This window comes from Triturus cristatus, chromosome 6, assembly GCF_964204655.1.
Source record: "Triturus cristatus chromosome 6, aTriCri1.1, whole genome shotgun sequence".
NCBI classification, from domain to species: domain Eukaryota; kingdom Metazoa; phylum Chordata; class Amphibia; order Caudata; family Salamandridae; genus Triturus; species Triturus cristatus.
Window position 1 is genome coordinate 505800273 of NC_140589.1, and position 15037 is coordinate 505815309.

Genomic DNA, 15037 nt, shown 5'->3' on the forward strand with positions numbered 1-15037 from the left:
CTGAATATCTTTCAGAGCACCCGGAGAGTGTGGAAGCACGCTGAGGTAACTGCATTGATTTGGTGGTTCATTGTGAGCGATGAGTCCAGTATGATGCGGAGGTTACGACGTGGTCCGTCGGGTTCAGAGGGGGGCCCCAAGCTGAGGGGGCTGAACCCGGGATGAGTACATCGGTCTTGTCCGAGTTGAGCTTGAGGCAGCTGTCTTTCATTCAGGAGGCAACGGCCTTCATTCCGAGTAAAAGTTAGTTCTGGTGGTTGTGGGTTTATTAGTGAGGGAGAGGATCAACTGGGTGCCGTCGGCGTAGGAGACGATGTTGAAACTGTGGCTTCTCACTATGGCTGCGAGAGGGGCCATGTAGACGTTGAAGAGGGTGGGACTCATGGAGGAACCCTGAGGCCCCCTGCAGCTGATCTCTGTAGGTTCTGAGAGGATTGGGGGTAGTCGGACTCACTGAGTGTGGCCGGTGTGGAAGGAGTGGATCCAGTCCAATGACTTGTCGCAGATGCCGGCATCGTGGAGTCTCTTGATTAAGGTGTGGTGGAAGATGGTGTCATAGTGTGGAAATATGGATTTTTATGGTCGGTTATGTCCCCTATCTTGGACCCCAACGGTTTCATGTATAAGTCACAAGTACATGTATGTTCCCTCCAGTTCCAGTTATGAAGACGCAAATACATGTGCGTCCACCGTCAACATGTCCTCTTTCAGATCCGCCATGAATGGGCCGGATATTCTATTCCTAAGTATAAAAGGCCACCGGCTTTATATGGTTCACTTCCCACATTTCTACAGATTCAGGCGAGTAGGCCCTGATTCTGCCACCAAGCCTTTTCTTGCCTTCTGCCTCTGAAAGCTCCAGTCTGAGCCTGCATCTGTGACCATGAACTTTGTCTTACTCCCTGCGCGGCTAACGGTGCCTGATCCAGCCCGTCGCCTGCCAAAAACTGTATTTCACCTTCGAGATTATCTCCTTCGCCCCTCATCCGATGCATTCCTGTCTAGCAGTTTAAGTAAACATTCCTCCAGCTACCGTGCAAAGGGGCCAGGCCTCGCTGCCCTCATGCAAGTAATTCATAGCCCTGTTACCATGGAATATTCCTACCCCCTCGCATCTAGTGTAGACACTTAGACGCTTGTACACGCACTAACAGTCAGTATAGTCAGTATAGAATAAGATTCTATCCTAAGAGACCTCTCTTTTTGGATAACACAGTTCTTTAAACATAGGATATTAGATATGATTTGGGATTAGGTTGACATAACCCCAGACTTTTGTCTCCACATGTAGAGCTAAATGTCAAGTCCCATTCTCCCCCTAGTTGCACGTCAACTCACACGTCATGCTGCTGCGCGCGCATCTCTGCCAAGTATTTTTGCTGACATTGCGAAATTCTTTCATGGAACCACCCGTTTGTGACATCATACCTAATGACGTTCTTTAGTTACGCCTAGTTACACCCATTTTGGTTACGCATGTATGCCTTTATCTCTGTTATCAGCTGTTACGCCTCTTGCATCTGCTTTACTGTAATGTATTTTCTATAAAACTGCCTATCTGTCAATAATATATGTTCCTTCCTTCCTGAACTTTCGTGGTGATGGAATAGAAGGCCCATAATTCGAATTATGTTCCTTTGTATAGGAATAAAGCCCGTTCCGAACCTCTAATACCACGGATTCTGCCTCTTATTTTATTGAGCTATTCTTATTAATGTTCCGCATCAAATTAAGTTCCGGTAATTAAATTATTTACCACATATATGGCGCCCGAACAGGGACACTTTCTCATCTCACGCGCCGGAGGTGCGTTGCAGGCCCGGTCTCCTGCCACAGCTGGACGGACAACAACGCGTACCCACAGGATTTCCTGTATCTCCCTCCTGCCGAGCGGGGGTAACTGAGGCTGCGATCAACACCCAGACGAGGCGGTGAGAAGTGCGAAGTATCCCGACCAGAGCCTAGCTGAGAGAGCAAGATCCGAGGTATACAGAGGCCCACCAAGTTCCGAAGTTTCGAAGTATCGAGTCGAGTCCAGTCCGGTTCGAGTCCAGTTCAAGTTCAGTTCCGAGGCCTTCCGTTCCGAGCTACCCGGTGAGTACCATTGCCGGGGAGGCGTTCTGACGTGCACATAGGTTGTGCCGGTCAAGACGGGTTTGGGTACACAAATCCGGTCTGCACTGTTTCAGCAGTGTATCTGTACTGTTTAGCAGTATATCTAGTATGTCTAGTATATAATTCAGAATACCTAGTTAGTGCCGAGTATTATGCTTAGTGACTAGATCCCTAAATGGCCATCATTGTTGTTCATTAAATGTTAAATGTTTTAAATACGTTCTGCATATTGTGGTGTGAATGACTGTTCATTATTGTGTTTTGTTGTATTAAACGTGTTCAAAATTAGGTATCAGATCAGTTCTCAATATGCCGCTCTTTTCGAAATTAAGACAGATCAAAACTAGAAAAGGGGTACTCGAAGAAGCTGTTCCCATTCCTCCTAGGGACACTCCAGGGTACTTCATGTATCATAAACATGGCCTAGACGCCATATTATTTCTTGATTTATGGGTAGACTACACCAAGGAATTACCAGAAAGTCAGAGGTGGCCCGCAGCTGGGACCTGGGATGCAGATTGCATCATGAAAATAGAGGAAGAATTATGGAAAAAGAAAGCTAGACAATCACAGAAAGATGCCATTGAATTATGGCGTAAAGAATCGTATAGACGTACAGAAAAAGCACGCAGACAGGAAGAGAAGAGTAAGGAGAATTCAAATAAAGTCCGAGAAAATCTATTTATTGAAGAAGGTACCCGAGCAAAAGCAGAACAAGTAGACAGACAAAGAAATGCCCTTATGAATGGTATGTATCCTCTTCTGGCCGAAGGGTTACCTAAGGCTACTCCGGAGATACCAAAAGACTTGCCACCTCCGTTGTTTCCGATAAAATCACATCCCAAAGGGCATCCCAGAACCGCAGAAGATGTTTTCCTTTCCTCTTATTTAGACGACGCAGCTCCCGAGTATGCTAATACTGCACCACATAGACCGCCTGCCGAGGGGGTTCAACGCCAAGACCCTCCGTCTGTACCTCCACAACAACAAACTCTGATACAAGTTCCGGCAAGCACATCTGTTTCTACAGCTGTACCCACACCTATGGTTGCTATATCACGTTCAACGAATCCTTTCACATCCAGCACCCCAGGCGGTGCTACAGGAGGTACAACAAACATTTTTTCCACGCCACCCAGAGTAAATAAACTTTCCTTTCAAGAATTAGCCCACCAACGTACGCCCAAACTAGTAACTCCCGACATGCTTAAGGAACTTCTAGTAGATTGTAGATATGACCCTGTGCCCGGCAAAAAGGATGAAATGCTGCTGGCCTCATTACGTATCCGACGAGCTGCAATATATTTAGGGAGGCTACCAGGAATGACTACACATTTAGAAAATATATATCATTTTATCCAGTCAGGGCGAGATTCTGAAAGTATTAATAGAGCCATGGAGTACCAGAAAGTGGAGATACAGGGGGAACTGTTACGTTTCCTCATAAATTGTGTGGTCAGAAATCAAGACCGACCAGGGGTAAATCCGGAAGAAATGCGAATTCTTACCACATGGAGTCGGAATATATCAGAGGGGAGACATGATAAACTACTAAGTATAGTAGCTATGTGCCGAAAGATCCGCAAAGAAGTAGAACGAATACACGAAGAAAGATTGGCGGTAGACCAGCCTGAACAAAACGAGGAGGAGGAAGAATTAGAACTGCCCACAGGACAGTTAGAAACTATGGCCTATGTAAGTAAAGGAATACCCCATAATAATACCAGAGGCTTTACTGATCCGATACGTCCGATACGTCCAGAAAATAACAGAAATTTCCAAACCCCTATAATAAATATAAGGTCCCCCGAACATTCGTTCCAAGCCGCTGACAAATTACTCCGAGAACGAAGGGGTTATCATATACTCGATTCTATGGACGAACAAGAATTAGCCAGGTCAGCTGTTCACTGGGTTGACAGTCCCGGAAAATATAGTGATGATACACTAGCACACACGTTTTTGAACCTCACCCCAGATGAACAGCGTTTAGCTGGTATCTACATGATTCAACAACTCCTTATATTATATAAAAGCCAACACTCCGATCCTGGTCCCTTACCTGATATGTTAACCGAATTACTCACGAATAAATGGAGAGGTTCAGGTACTGAGTTAATTAGAGAAATACTAGAATACAGAAAGCAGTACATTCTTTTTGTATGCCCCGAACATGTCTCACTGCCCATCAAGGAAAGAACGACGTATTATATGGATAGACAGAATCCCTTACGCGAAGTGCACCCGATAAAAGGTGATGACAATCAGTTTAAACGTGTGTTTGTATACACACCCATATCTAAAATGGAACTATTAGAAATGAAGAAAGTGGTACCCAGTCATGACAAAGACCCAGCGGGTTTCCACCGTGAAATTAAAGACATGTTGCTCATGGGAGAGTATACCTATCCCGACATTATGAAAATATTAAAGGTATTAATGCCTGCGGGCATTTATGAAAAACTCAAAGAAAAGGATTGGGAGGTGGGAGACCAAAAGATAGATTGGACAGCATTAGAAAACGAAGAAACAGCTCGAGGTCCAGGTTTAGGGCTTGGGGAAAAGACCAAAATACTACCAGGTTTATTAGTACAGGTACTGCCACGTTTATTAACTACGAAAAAGGAAGACTGGGGTGCAATCTCAGCCTGTAAACAAAAGCAAGATGAAGACACTAGTGACTTTTATGCCCGATTCGAAAAATGTTTTGGTATAAATAGTGGAATAAAAGCAAGTAGCGAATCGTATCCACATCTGTTTGTGACAAAATTAGTTGAAAATGCCTTGCCCCAAGTTAAGAATAGAGTATTGAAATTCGAGAGTACCTGGCAAGGTAACACTCCGTCACAAATGTTACAAATGCTACAGTACCATCACAATAGAATTAGAGAGGAACAAGAACATGAACAAAGACGCATGAAAGACACGAAAATGAAAATGCTAGTTTCCCAGACAGTTCCAGCTGACGGTCATAAAAAGGGTATGACACAGTCCAGTGTTTCAGCAGGTTCTGTAAAAGGGACATGCAACTATTGTAAACAGCCAGGTCATTATGTACACGACTGTCCGGTTTTAAAACATAATATCGCCATAGGTAATACAAAAGAAAGACCACGGCCACTTAGACAGGATCAGAACCAACAAGGAGCCCCGCAGCATGCACAGGCCATGCCAGCTCCGCAACAGTCTATGCCAGCTCCACCACCGCAGCCTATTGCTGCCACACCAACAACGACACGACAGATGTACCAGACCGCACAGTATGACTACCCTGATTATCAACGATACTCATGAAACAGCCTAGAGAGGGAAGTTGGTTTACCCCTTATCGAGGTCCCTGTAGATCAAGAAGGACCTTATGTACACAGTGAACTATTAGGCCAAAATAGAAAATTTTTACTTGATACAGGGGCAAGCCGAACAACCATAAAACGTAGTGAAGTTCCAGGGGCACCCCTCTCAGGCTCACAGAATATTTCCCTTGGTTTTTCAGGAAAACCTATCATTAACGAAGTGTCACAGCCTCTTCCACTTACGATTGGTCCCTTGACACGAACTACAGATTTATTGCTTACTAAATCATGTCCAGAAAACTTGTTAGGTATAAAAACATTGAAAGCTCTAGGAGCTATAATATGTTGTTCTCCGGAAGGAGTAAGACTGTTTTTACGTGATTTCAAAGGGCACTATGTGTCCCGAGACATGGATCACCGACTGCAGACTTTACCCACACATTTATGGGCACAAGGCCCTACAGATGTTGGTTGTATGAACATTACACCATATCGAGTCACACTAAAGACAGGAGTGGTACTACCACGAATGCGACAATACAAGTTACCCCCAGATGCTGTAGTGGCTTTACTGCAAATCGTTGACGAGCTTATTACCCAAGGAGTGGTTGTGGAAACCGACTCCAATGTATGTAATTCCCCGATAATTCCGATTCTTAAACGAACTGATCCAAAAGCCCCGCCAGTATATCGATTGGTTATTGATCTGCGCGAATTAAATAAATGTATTGTACCACAATACCCCGTAGTTCCAGACATTTCTTCATTACTGACAGCCATTGATTCCGAAGCAACATTCTTTACTGTAATTGATCTCAAGAATGCCTTTTTCAGCGTCCCAATAGATCCGGAAAGCCAATACTTGTTCGGATTTAGTTTAAATGGACGAAGCTTTAAATTCACACGCGCACCTCAAGGATTCACAGAAAGCCCCAGCATCTATAGCCAAGCACTGAAACGAGAACTTGACAGTATCCACATGCCAGTCAACACTGCCCTGCTTCAATATGTCGATGATCTGCTGATCACCGCTAGAAGCGAACCTGAATGTGAAAAAGCTTCACTGACGGTTTTACAATTTTTGGCCGAAAAGGGGCACAAGGTGTCCCCTTCTAAGCTGCAATTCTGTGTCCAGCGAGTTGTTTACCTTGGGCACTCGCTGTCCAAGGAGGGAAGGCAGCTTACGTCAGATCGCATCCAGTTAATCGTTAACATGCCAATACCCAAGACACAAAAGGAGGTACGGGCTTTTATAGGCCTCACTTCATATTGTAGGCAGTGGATCCCTCAGTATGCATTTCTAGCAAAACCACTCATTCAGTTGACAACACAGGAGGCGGCCACATCGACTGTCCTCCCTTGGACTCAGGAACATACACAAGCTTTTGAAAGCCTAAAGAAAGCTTTATGTCAAGCACCAGTCCTAGCAACACCATGTTACAGTAAACAGTTTACACTCTTTGTTACAGAACGCGAAGGTACTGCTTTGTCAGTACTCACTCAGGAACAAGCAGGATCACATAAACCATGTGCTTATTTCTCTAGTACATTAGATCCAGTAGCTCAGGCTCTGCCTGCGTGCCTGAAATCAGTGGCAGCAACAGCTTTAGCAATCAGACAAAGCGATGCCATAGTGTTAGGACACAAACTGACAGTACAAGTACCACACGCAGTAGAGGTTCTTGTGAACCGAACGCAAACACAACACTTGACTATAGCAAGACTTACCGGTTACGAATTAACATTGTTTCAGCCACATATAGAAATCAGACGTTGTAATACGTTAAATCCTGCCACACTTTTGCCAGTAAACGGAACAGACCCACTAGCACATGATTGTATTGAAGTTATTACTATCACGACGAAACCCAGACAAGACTTGACAGACGTCCCATTGACAGATCCAGACCTGACGTTGTATGTAGATGGTTCATGTATGAGAACAAGTACAGGAGAGCTAGTGGCCGCGTATGCAGTCACAACAGACACTGAAGTCATTGAAACATATTGCATAAATACCTTGTCAGCTCAAGCAGCAGAGCTCATCGCTCTGACACAAGCCTGTATTCAAGCCACAAATAAGAAAGTCAACATATACACTGATTCACGTTATGCATTCGGAGTCGTCCATGACTTCGGCGTGCTGTGGCGAGAGAGAGGTTATTTAACTTCTCACGGTGCCCACATTCAGCACGGACCCCTCATTCATGCCTTATTAGATGCAATACATCTACCTACTGCAATATCAATTATGAAATGTAAAGCTCATACGAAAGTTACTGATATCATTTCCCAAGGCAATGACCTAGCTGACAGAACAGCTAAACAGACTGCTCAGAATAAAACTCGCACATCTGACATGACAAAGACAATAGTTCAGACACCAACACATTGCATGACGGTTAAGGATCCCGCTCTTGACGTAATCGACATACAGACACATGCTACACCAGATGAAATAAAGAAATGGACTGAATTAGGAGGGATCCAAACAGATCAGGGATGGATGACGAAGGAAAAATCTATATGGTTTCTTCCCGACTCAATGGTCCAAGTCATCATTAACACTATACATAGTCCGGCGCATCTAGGAGAAAAGGCTATGCTAGACAGCATTCAACACATTTGGTTCAACAAACATTTACGAGCAGCAGCTAAACAAAAAGTTCGTACCTGTATGATCTGTTGTCAGTTTAACCCAGGTAAAAGCATTCCCGTAGAACAGGGTGGATTTCAGCCTCCTGATCACCTTTTTGAAGTCCTCCAGATGGATTATATCCAGATGGAACGATGTCGAGGATTCAAATATGTTCTCGTAGTTGTTTGTGCTCTTTCCCGTTGGACAGAAGCATACCCGGTTTCAGATTACACTGCCCCGACTACTGCCAAACAGTTAGTTCGAGAATTCTTCCCACGGTACGGTTTACCACGTGTTGTCTACTCAGATAACGGCCAGCCGTTCTCATCCGAACTAATGAAACACGTTTCACTTTTGTTAGGCTATCAATGGAGATTTCACTGTGTCCGACACCCCGAGGCAGCAGGTCTCGTGGAACGACATAATCAAACTCTGAAAATTAGATTGTCCAAAATATGTAGACAGAAAGGTGTCGATTGGGTAGTAGCCTTACCAGTTGCACTCTTTTACATGAGAATGGTAGCGCACTCTCGAACAGGGCTATCCCCGTATGAGGTGATCTTCGGTAGACCACCAAATATGTGGGGGACGCCTATACCTCGTAAAATAACTGACGTTGACTGTAATATGCTGACAGATTACCTGGCTTCCTTGATGTCTGCACTACAATCTTGTCGTTCACAGGTAGCTGCAGCCTTTCCCGACAACACCGAGGTGAAACCCCATGACGTAGTTCCCGGGGACCTGGTGTTAGTGCGTAATTTTGACCGGAAGACTCAGCTGGATCCTAGGTGGAAATCGCCTCAACTTGTACTGCTCACCACGAGGACAGCCGTGAAGATCGAAGGTCGCAAAGGTTGGATACACTCGAGTCATATCAAGAAATTTTATGGACTACCATCCGATATAGAGACTAAACCCTGTATTCCCTCAAAGACAGACTCAAAGCTCCCTTTGGTTGAGAAATCGAACTCAGAACTATATAGACTAAAATTGAGGTCCAGTCAGTCAGACAATTTGATTGTTTAAGTCCTCTCCAAGGTGAATCGGTTGAATTTGTCTCTGACATGTATCCTCTGGACCGGAATAGAGAAAGAAATAATCAAATGCAGTTGAAAAAACATGCGTACTGTAAATCACTGCGTAGTCATTGCACAGTGACGTTGTTAATTTTGTTTTTCTTATGTCTTTTAATAATCGCTGCAAGTATATTGTTGCACATATATTATCCTATTTCTAAACATGTTTACAATGTTACGGCTGAACATTCTTTTAGTGAATTACCCCCGCATGAGTTGTCCTATAGATTTGCGCTGCGCAATAACACTTTTATTAGTATGTTACATCGTTCCCATCAGACTAGCAATGCTACAAATTGTTGGATATGTGGCCGACTCCCTCCCTATCAGAACTATAAGGGAGTTTTGCCCCTCTTTCCCTATCCGTTCACACACAATGGCTCCTGTGGAGCATGGTTTAGTTTGATCAATTCCCTAGATTCGGATTCCGCAGTTTATCAAGACAACTGGGTATGGGGAAACCTGAACTTAGTTTTGCTTAAGGTCTGCTACCCTAACAAGGAGGGACTTCCCAAAAGAACAGGAACTGATCTAGAAAATGAAGTATACGGATTAGGTAATTTTACACTTAACCTCATGATCCTGAACGTTGAATCTGAAGCTACACCAATCTTGCCCGCCATGTCGGTATTCCCAGTAAAAGGGGAACTATGTATAAGAAAGAATGGCTCCATACACATGGGCCATAGTAAATGCACCACTGTGATAAAATTCAGTGATCAAGGCAAGTCTACATTTAGAGCTTCTCGTCATTCCTACTTTATATGTGGCCAGACCGCATATATACGCCTACCTTTAGATTGGGATGGTACCTGTTATATAGCATTCCTCCTACCACCTGTTTTCCTAGCTCCTCCTGATTATCATAGAAATACTCATTTAGTACACAATAGACAGCAGAGAGATCTCCCAATCGTCGATTACACTGAAACAGCATGGGAAAAATACACAGATTTCAATAAAGGTTTTTTCCCCTATATAGGTACAGTCACTAATAGTAAGTTGATACGTAGATTAACCAGAACCCTCGAAGCAGTAGTGAACGAAACTATTTCCGCCTTAGGCAATTTAACAGAAGAGCAGTCTGCTATGCGGATTGTTGTGCTTCAGAATCGTCTTGTCCTTGACGTCATCCTGGCCGATAGGGGCGGAGCTTGTAGGGTCATCGGATCAAGTTGTTGCATTTTCATACCAGAAAATTCACCGTCAGTATATAAAGCCATAACCCGCCTTCATAAGATTGTAAGCCAGATACACCAGAGTCCAGGCACCTGGACTTGGTCCGGTTGGTTCTGGGGCGTGTTGTCAGCCTGGGGATGGAGAATTCTATCCTTCCTAGGTATTGGCTTTCTCATACTATTCAGTTGCTGCTTATGTCTACAATGTGGGCCAGCGATTTGTGGTCTATGTGCCACCTCGTGTATCCCACATCCAAGTTTTCGTTCAAAATCCCGGAAGAAGAAAGAAGAACAAATGATGTTATATGAACAGATCGATGGATTGATGAAGATTGATATCTCCTAAGGGCAAGTAGGGGACAAGGAGGGAATGTGGAAATATGGATTTTTATGGTCGGTTATGTCCCCTATCTTGGACCCCAACGGTTTCATGTATAAGTCACAAGTACATGTATGTTCCCTCCAGTTCCAGTTATGAAGACGCAAATACATGTGCGTCCACCGTCAACATGTCCTCTTTCAGATCCGCCATGAATGGGCCGGATATTCTATTCCTAAGTATAAAAGGCCACCGGCTTTATATGGTTCACTTCCCACATTTCTACAGATTCAGGCGAGTAGGCCCTGATTCTGCCACCAAGCCTTTTCTTGCCTTCTGCCTCTGAAAGCTCCAGTCTGAGCCTGCATCTGTGACCATGAACTTTGTCTTACTCCCTGCGCGGCTAACGGTGCCTGATCCAGCCCGTCGCCTGCCAAAAACTGTATTTCACCTTCGAGATTATCTCCTTCGCCCCTCATCCGATGCATTCCTGTCTAGCAGTTTAAGTAAACATTCCTCCAGCTACCGTGCAAAGGGGCCAGGCCTCGCTGCCCTCATGCAAGTAATTCATAGCCCTGTTACCATGGAATATTCCTACCCCCTCGCATCTAGTGTAGACACTTAGACGCTTGTACACGCACTAACAGTCAGTATAGTCAGTATAGAATAAGATTCTATCCTAAGAGACCTCTCTTTTTGGATAACACAGTTCTTTAAACATAGGATATTAGATATGATTTGGGATTAGGTTGACATAACCCCAGACTTTTGTCTCCACATGTAGAGCTAAATGTCAAGTCCCATTCTCCCCCTAGTTGCACGTCAACTCACACGTCATGCTGCTGCGCGCGCATCTCTGCCAAGTATTTTTGCTGACATTGCGAAATTCTTTCATGGAACCACCCGTTTGTGACATCATACCTAATGACGTTCTTTAGTTACGCCTAGTTACACCCATTTTGGTTACGCATGTATGCCTTTATCTCTGTTATCAGCTGTTACGCCTCTTGCATCTGCTTTACTGTAATGTATTTTCTATAAAACTGCCTATCTGTCAATAATATATGTTCCTTCCTTCCTGAACTTTCGTGGTGATGGAATAGAAGGCCCATAATTCGAATTATGTTCCTTTGTATAGGAATAAAGCCCGTTCCGAACCTCTAATACCACGGATTCTGCCTCTTATTTTATTGAGCTATTCTTATTAATGTTCCGCATCAAATTAAGTTCCGGTAATTAAATTATTTACCACAATAGGCAGACAATAGGTTCTGTAGGATGAGGGCTATGGTCTCACCCCGATCTAGGAGGCAGCATACATCGTCGGTGGCGGTGATGAGTGCAGTCTCCATGCTGTGGTTGCTTCGGAAGCCGGATTGAGAGGTGTCCAGGACGTGGTTAACTTCCATTAAGGCGGAGAGTTGGGAATAGACAGCCTTCTCAATTACCCTGGCTTATAAGGGGAGGAGGGAAATGGGTCTGAAGATCTTGAGGTCCGTCTGGTTTGAGGATGGCTTCTTCAACAGGGAGTTGATCTCAGCATGTTTCCACTCGTTGGGGAAGGTGGCAGTTTCGATAGAGCAGTTGATGGTGCAGCGGAGCTGGGGGTGCGATGGCGGCGGCAGCACTGTGGAAGATGTGGTACTAGCAAGGATCAGACGGGGCTCCTGAATGGATGTTCTTTATGGGCTGGAGTGTACCCTCTGTTGTGAGCGTGGTCCATTAGAGAACGGTCTATTGGGGTGCGTGGGGTGATGGCAGGCATAGTGGCAAGGTCTAGGGTGTGGAAGTTGTCATTGATCTGTCTGATCTTGTGGTGGAAGAAGGTGCTGAGCTTCTTTCAGAAGTCTTGGGAGGAAGGGATGTTTGTTGTCTCACTGTTGGGCCTAGCGTACTCATTGACGGTGGCGAGGAGTTCTTTGCTGTTGTGTGCATTGGCGCTGATTCTTTCTTAGAGGGCCATTTTCTTTGTGGTTTCATCTCTTCTCAAGTCGTCTGTAGGTGCGTATGGAGTCGTGGAGGGCGGGAGTGAACCAGATGGCTTTCTTGGACTGTTGCTTGCCTGGTCTTTCCTTGAGGGGTGCCAGAACGTAAGCGCAGTTGGAGATCCATCTGTGGAGGTTGCGTGCTGCGGTGTTGGCATCCGTTGGTGTTGTCAGAGAGGTTGTACTGAGATAGTCAACTAGAAGTTCTTTGGTGGCCTTGGGCCAGTTGTGATGGGGGGCGGTAGGTCGGGGTGTAAATTAGTAGTGGCGAAGGTGAAGTGCATGCAGTGGTGGTCGGTCCAAAGGAGTTCGGTGGTGTGGCTGTAGGTGATAATCCTGCTGACGGAGAAGACGGGGTCGAGTGTGTGTCTGGCTGTGTAGGTCGGTGCAGTAACTAGCTGCTTGAGTCCAATGTTGGCGAGGTTCTCTAGTAGGGAAGCCGTGTTTTGGTTGCTGGGGTTGTCCATGTGGAAGCTGAGGTCTCTGAGTAGGGTGTAGTCGGTGGATGCGAGCCTAGGGTGCGATGAGGTCTATGATGGCGTTAGTGAATGGCGGTTGGGGTCCGTGGGGGCCTGTAGACGAGGGTGCTGTGGAGGGTGGTGTTAGGGTTGGTTTGGAGCTGGAAGTGGATGTGTTCCATGGTTGTCGTAGGGTCATTAGAGTATGTGGTTAGTCGGAGGGTGTTCTTGTGGGCGATGGCAATACCACCTCCTGGGAAGTCGGGCGGTCCTTGCGGGTGATTTTGAAGCCACCTGGGATGGCGATGCCTGGTCTGGAGCAGGGGTTAGTCCATGTTTCCATGAGTAACATTATGCCAGGGGAGGTGGTGTCGAGGAAGTCTCAGACTTCTGTGGCATGTTTGTGGAGGGATCGCAGTTTGAAGAGGATGCAGTTGAGCTGGTTGGATGCGCTGTTGGTCGGCAGGGTGGTGAGAGGATGGGCATGTTGTTGTGGGTGAAGGCACAGTTGCAGTTTCGGCAGGTGAAGGGTCCCTGGGTCTTCTTCGGTGACGCTAGATAGCAGGGGGTGTGGCATCAGCGGTTGAGGGAGAAGATGGTGCTGGCGTCGTAGCGGTGGAAGGTCCGAGAGCCAGGGTCCCTGGTGATGGGCGAGGACCAGGCGTGAACGGGTGCAGATGGGCTTGCACAACGGCCACCTTTCAGTAGTGCTGTGGAGGGTGCTGGACAGCTGGGAGGTGGGAAAACGCGTGACGGGACACTGAAGGGGGGCAGGACCATGGTGGATTGCAGTAGCAAGGGCGAAGAAGGGGGAAACATGGTGGGAAATGGAAAAGAGAAAAGGCAGAAAAAAGCAAACGAAGAGAGGAAAGCTGAAAGAGAGACTAAAAAGGCAGAAAGAGCGACAGAAAAAGCAGGTAGAGAGACAGAAGGGCAGCCCTAGCAGCAGAGCAGTGACGCTCTGCCTCTAGACCACCAGCGATGAGGCGCAGGCAGAAGCCTGCGTGTGGAGGAGGGCCTCGAACTCCTGACATCTGGGTCATCAGCATATGAGGGAGCCAGCAGCAGCTACAAGACGGAGCTGCGCTGTGAAGGAGCAAGTCGACTACAGGATAGACAATGAAATGCCAGGCCAAGTTATCCAAAAATTGTAAGTCTAAAAGAAACTGTAGCTCACGTTTGAAAGTGGTAGAATTTTTACTAAGAACTTTATTTAGAAGTAGGTGGTAATGGGATAGCCACTCAAAAATTTGCAAATTGTTCTCCTGACGCATGAGCCCTGGGTGTCAGGAACACTTGATTTTAGTTGATCCGAGCGGAGGCTTCTGCATCCAAAATGTAACAAATATTGGCAAAGTCAATAGTTCAGGCTTGCATACTCAGTCCAGTCTAAAACATTAAAATAACCCTCAGCAGTGAAAAAAACACAAGCAGACTGTTGTTTTAGCTATGTAATTGATTTTGACCTAATCACGAATACTTAATTCCCACAGAATAGCATGCTACCTGACCTCAAAGCGCTTCAGTACCTCATCAGGGGTAGTAAGCACTATATAAAAACATATGATTCTGTGTATTATATTGTAATTGCATTTTTATAGCACTTACTACACCCGATGAGTCATTGAAGCTCTTTATGCTGGGCAGCAGCGTGCTCCGGAAGCCAAGGTTAACGGTTAGTCCAGTGTCATTGGTTATTATTGTTTATTGGTATTAATCTTGTGAGCTCAAGCAGACCATTCCATGCATTTACTCCAATTTCTTTACGATAAGTTCAATTAATTTGAGTTCAGTGTGATTATTAGTTATTAGTTGGAGGGTGGTGTATGCAAATTCCTGCAGATGGCTGCTGCAGTTAATAGATGAGATAGAAGAGATTAGGTATTGTTGGGTAGTAGAATGACTTTCAAAGAAGGTGGAGTACTCTTTGAAATGAGCTGTAGGTAATTTGCAGAGATACAATAATAGAGAT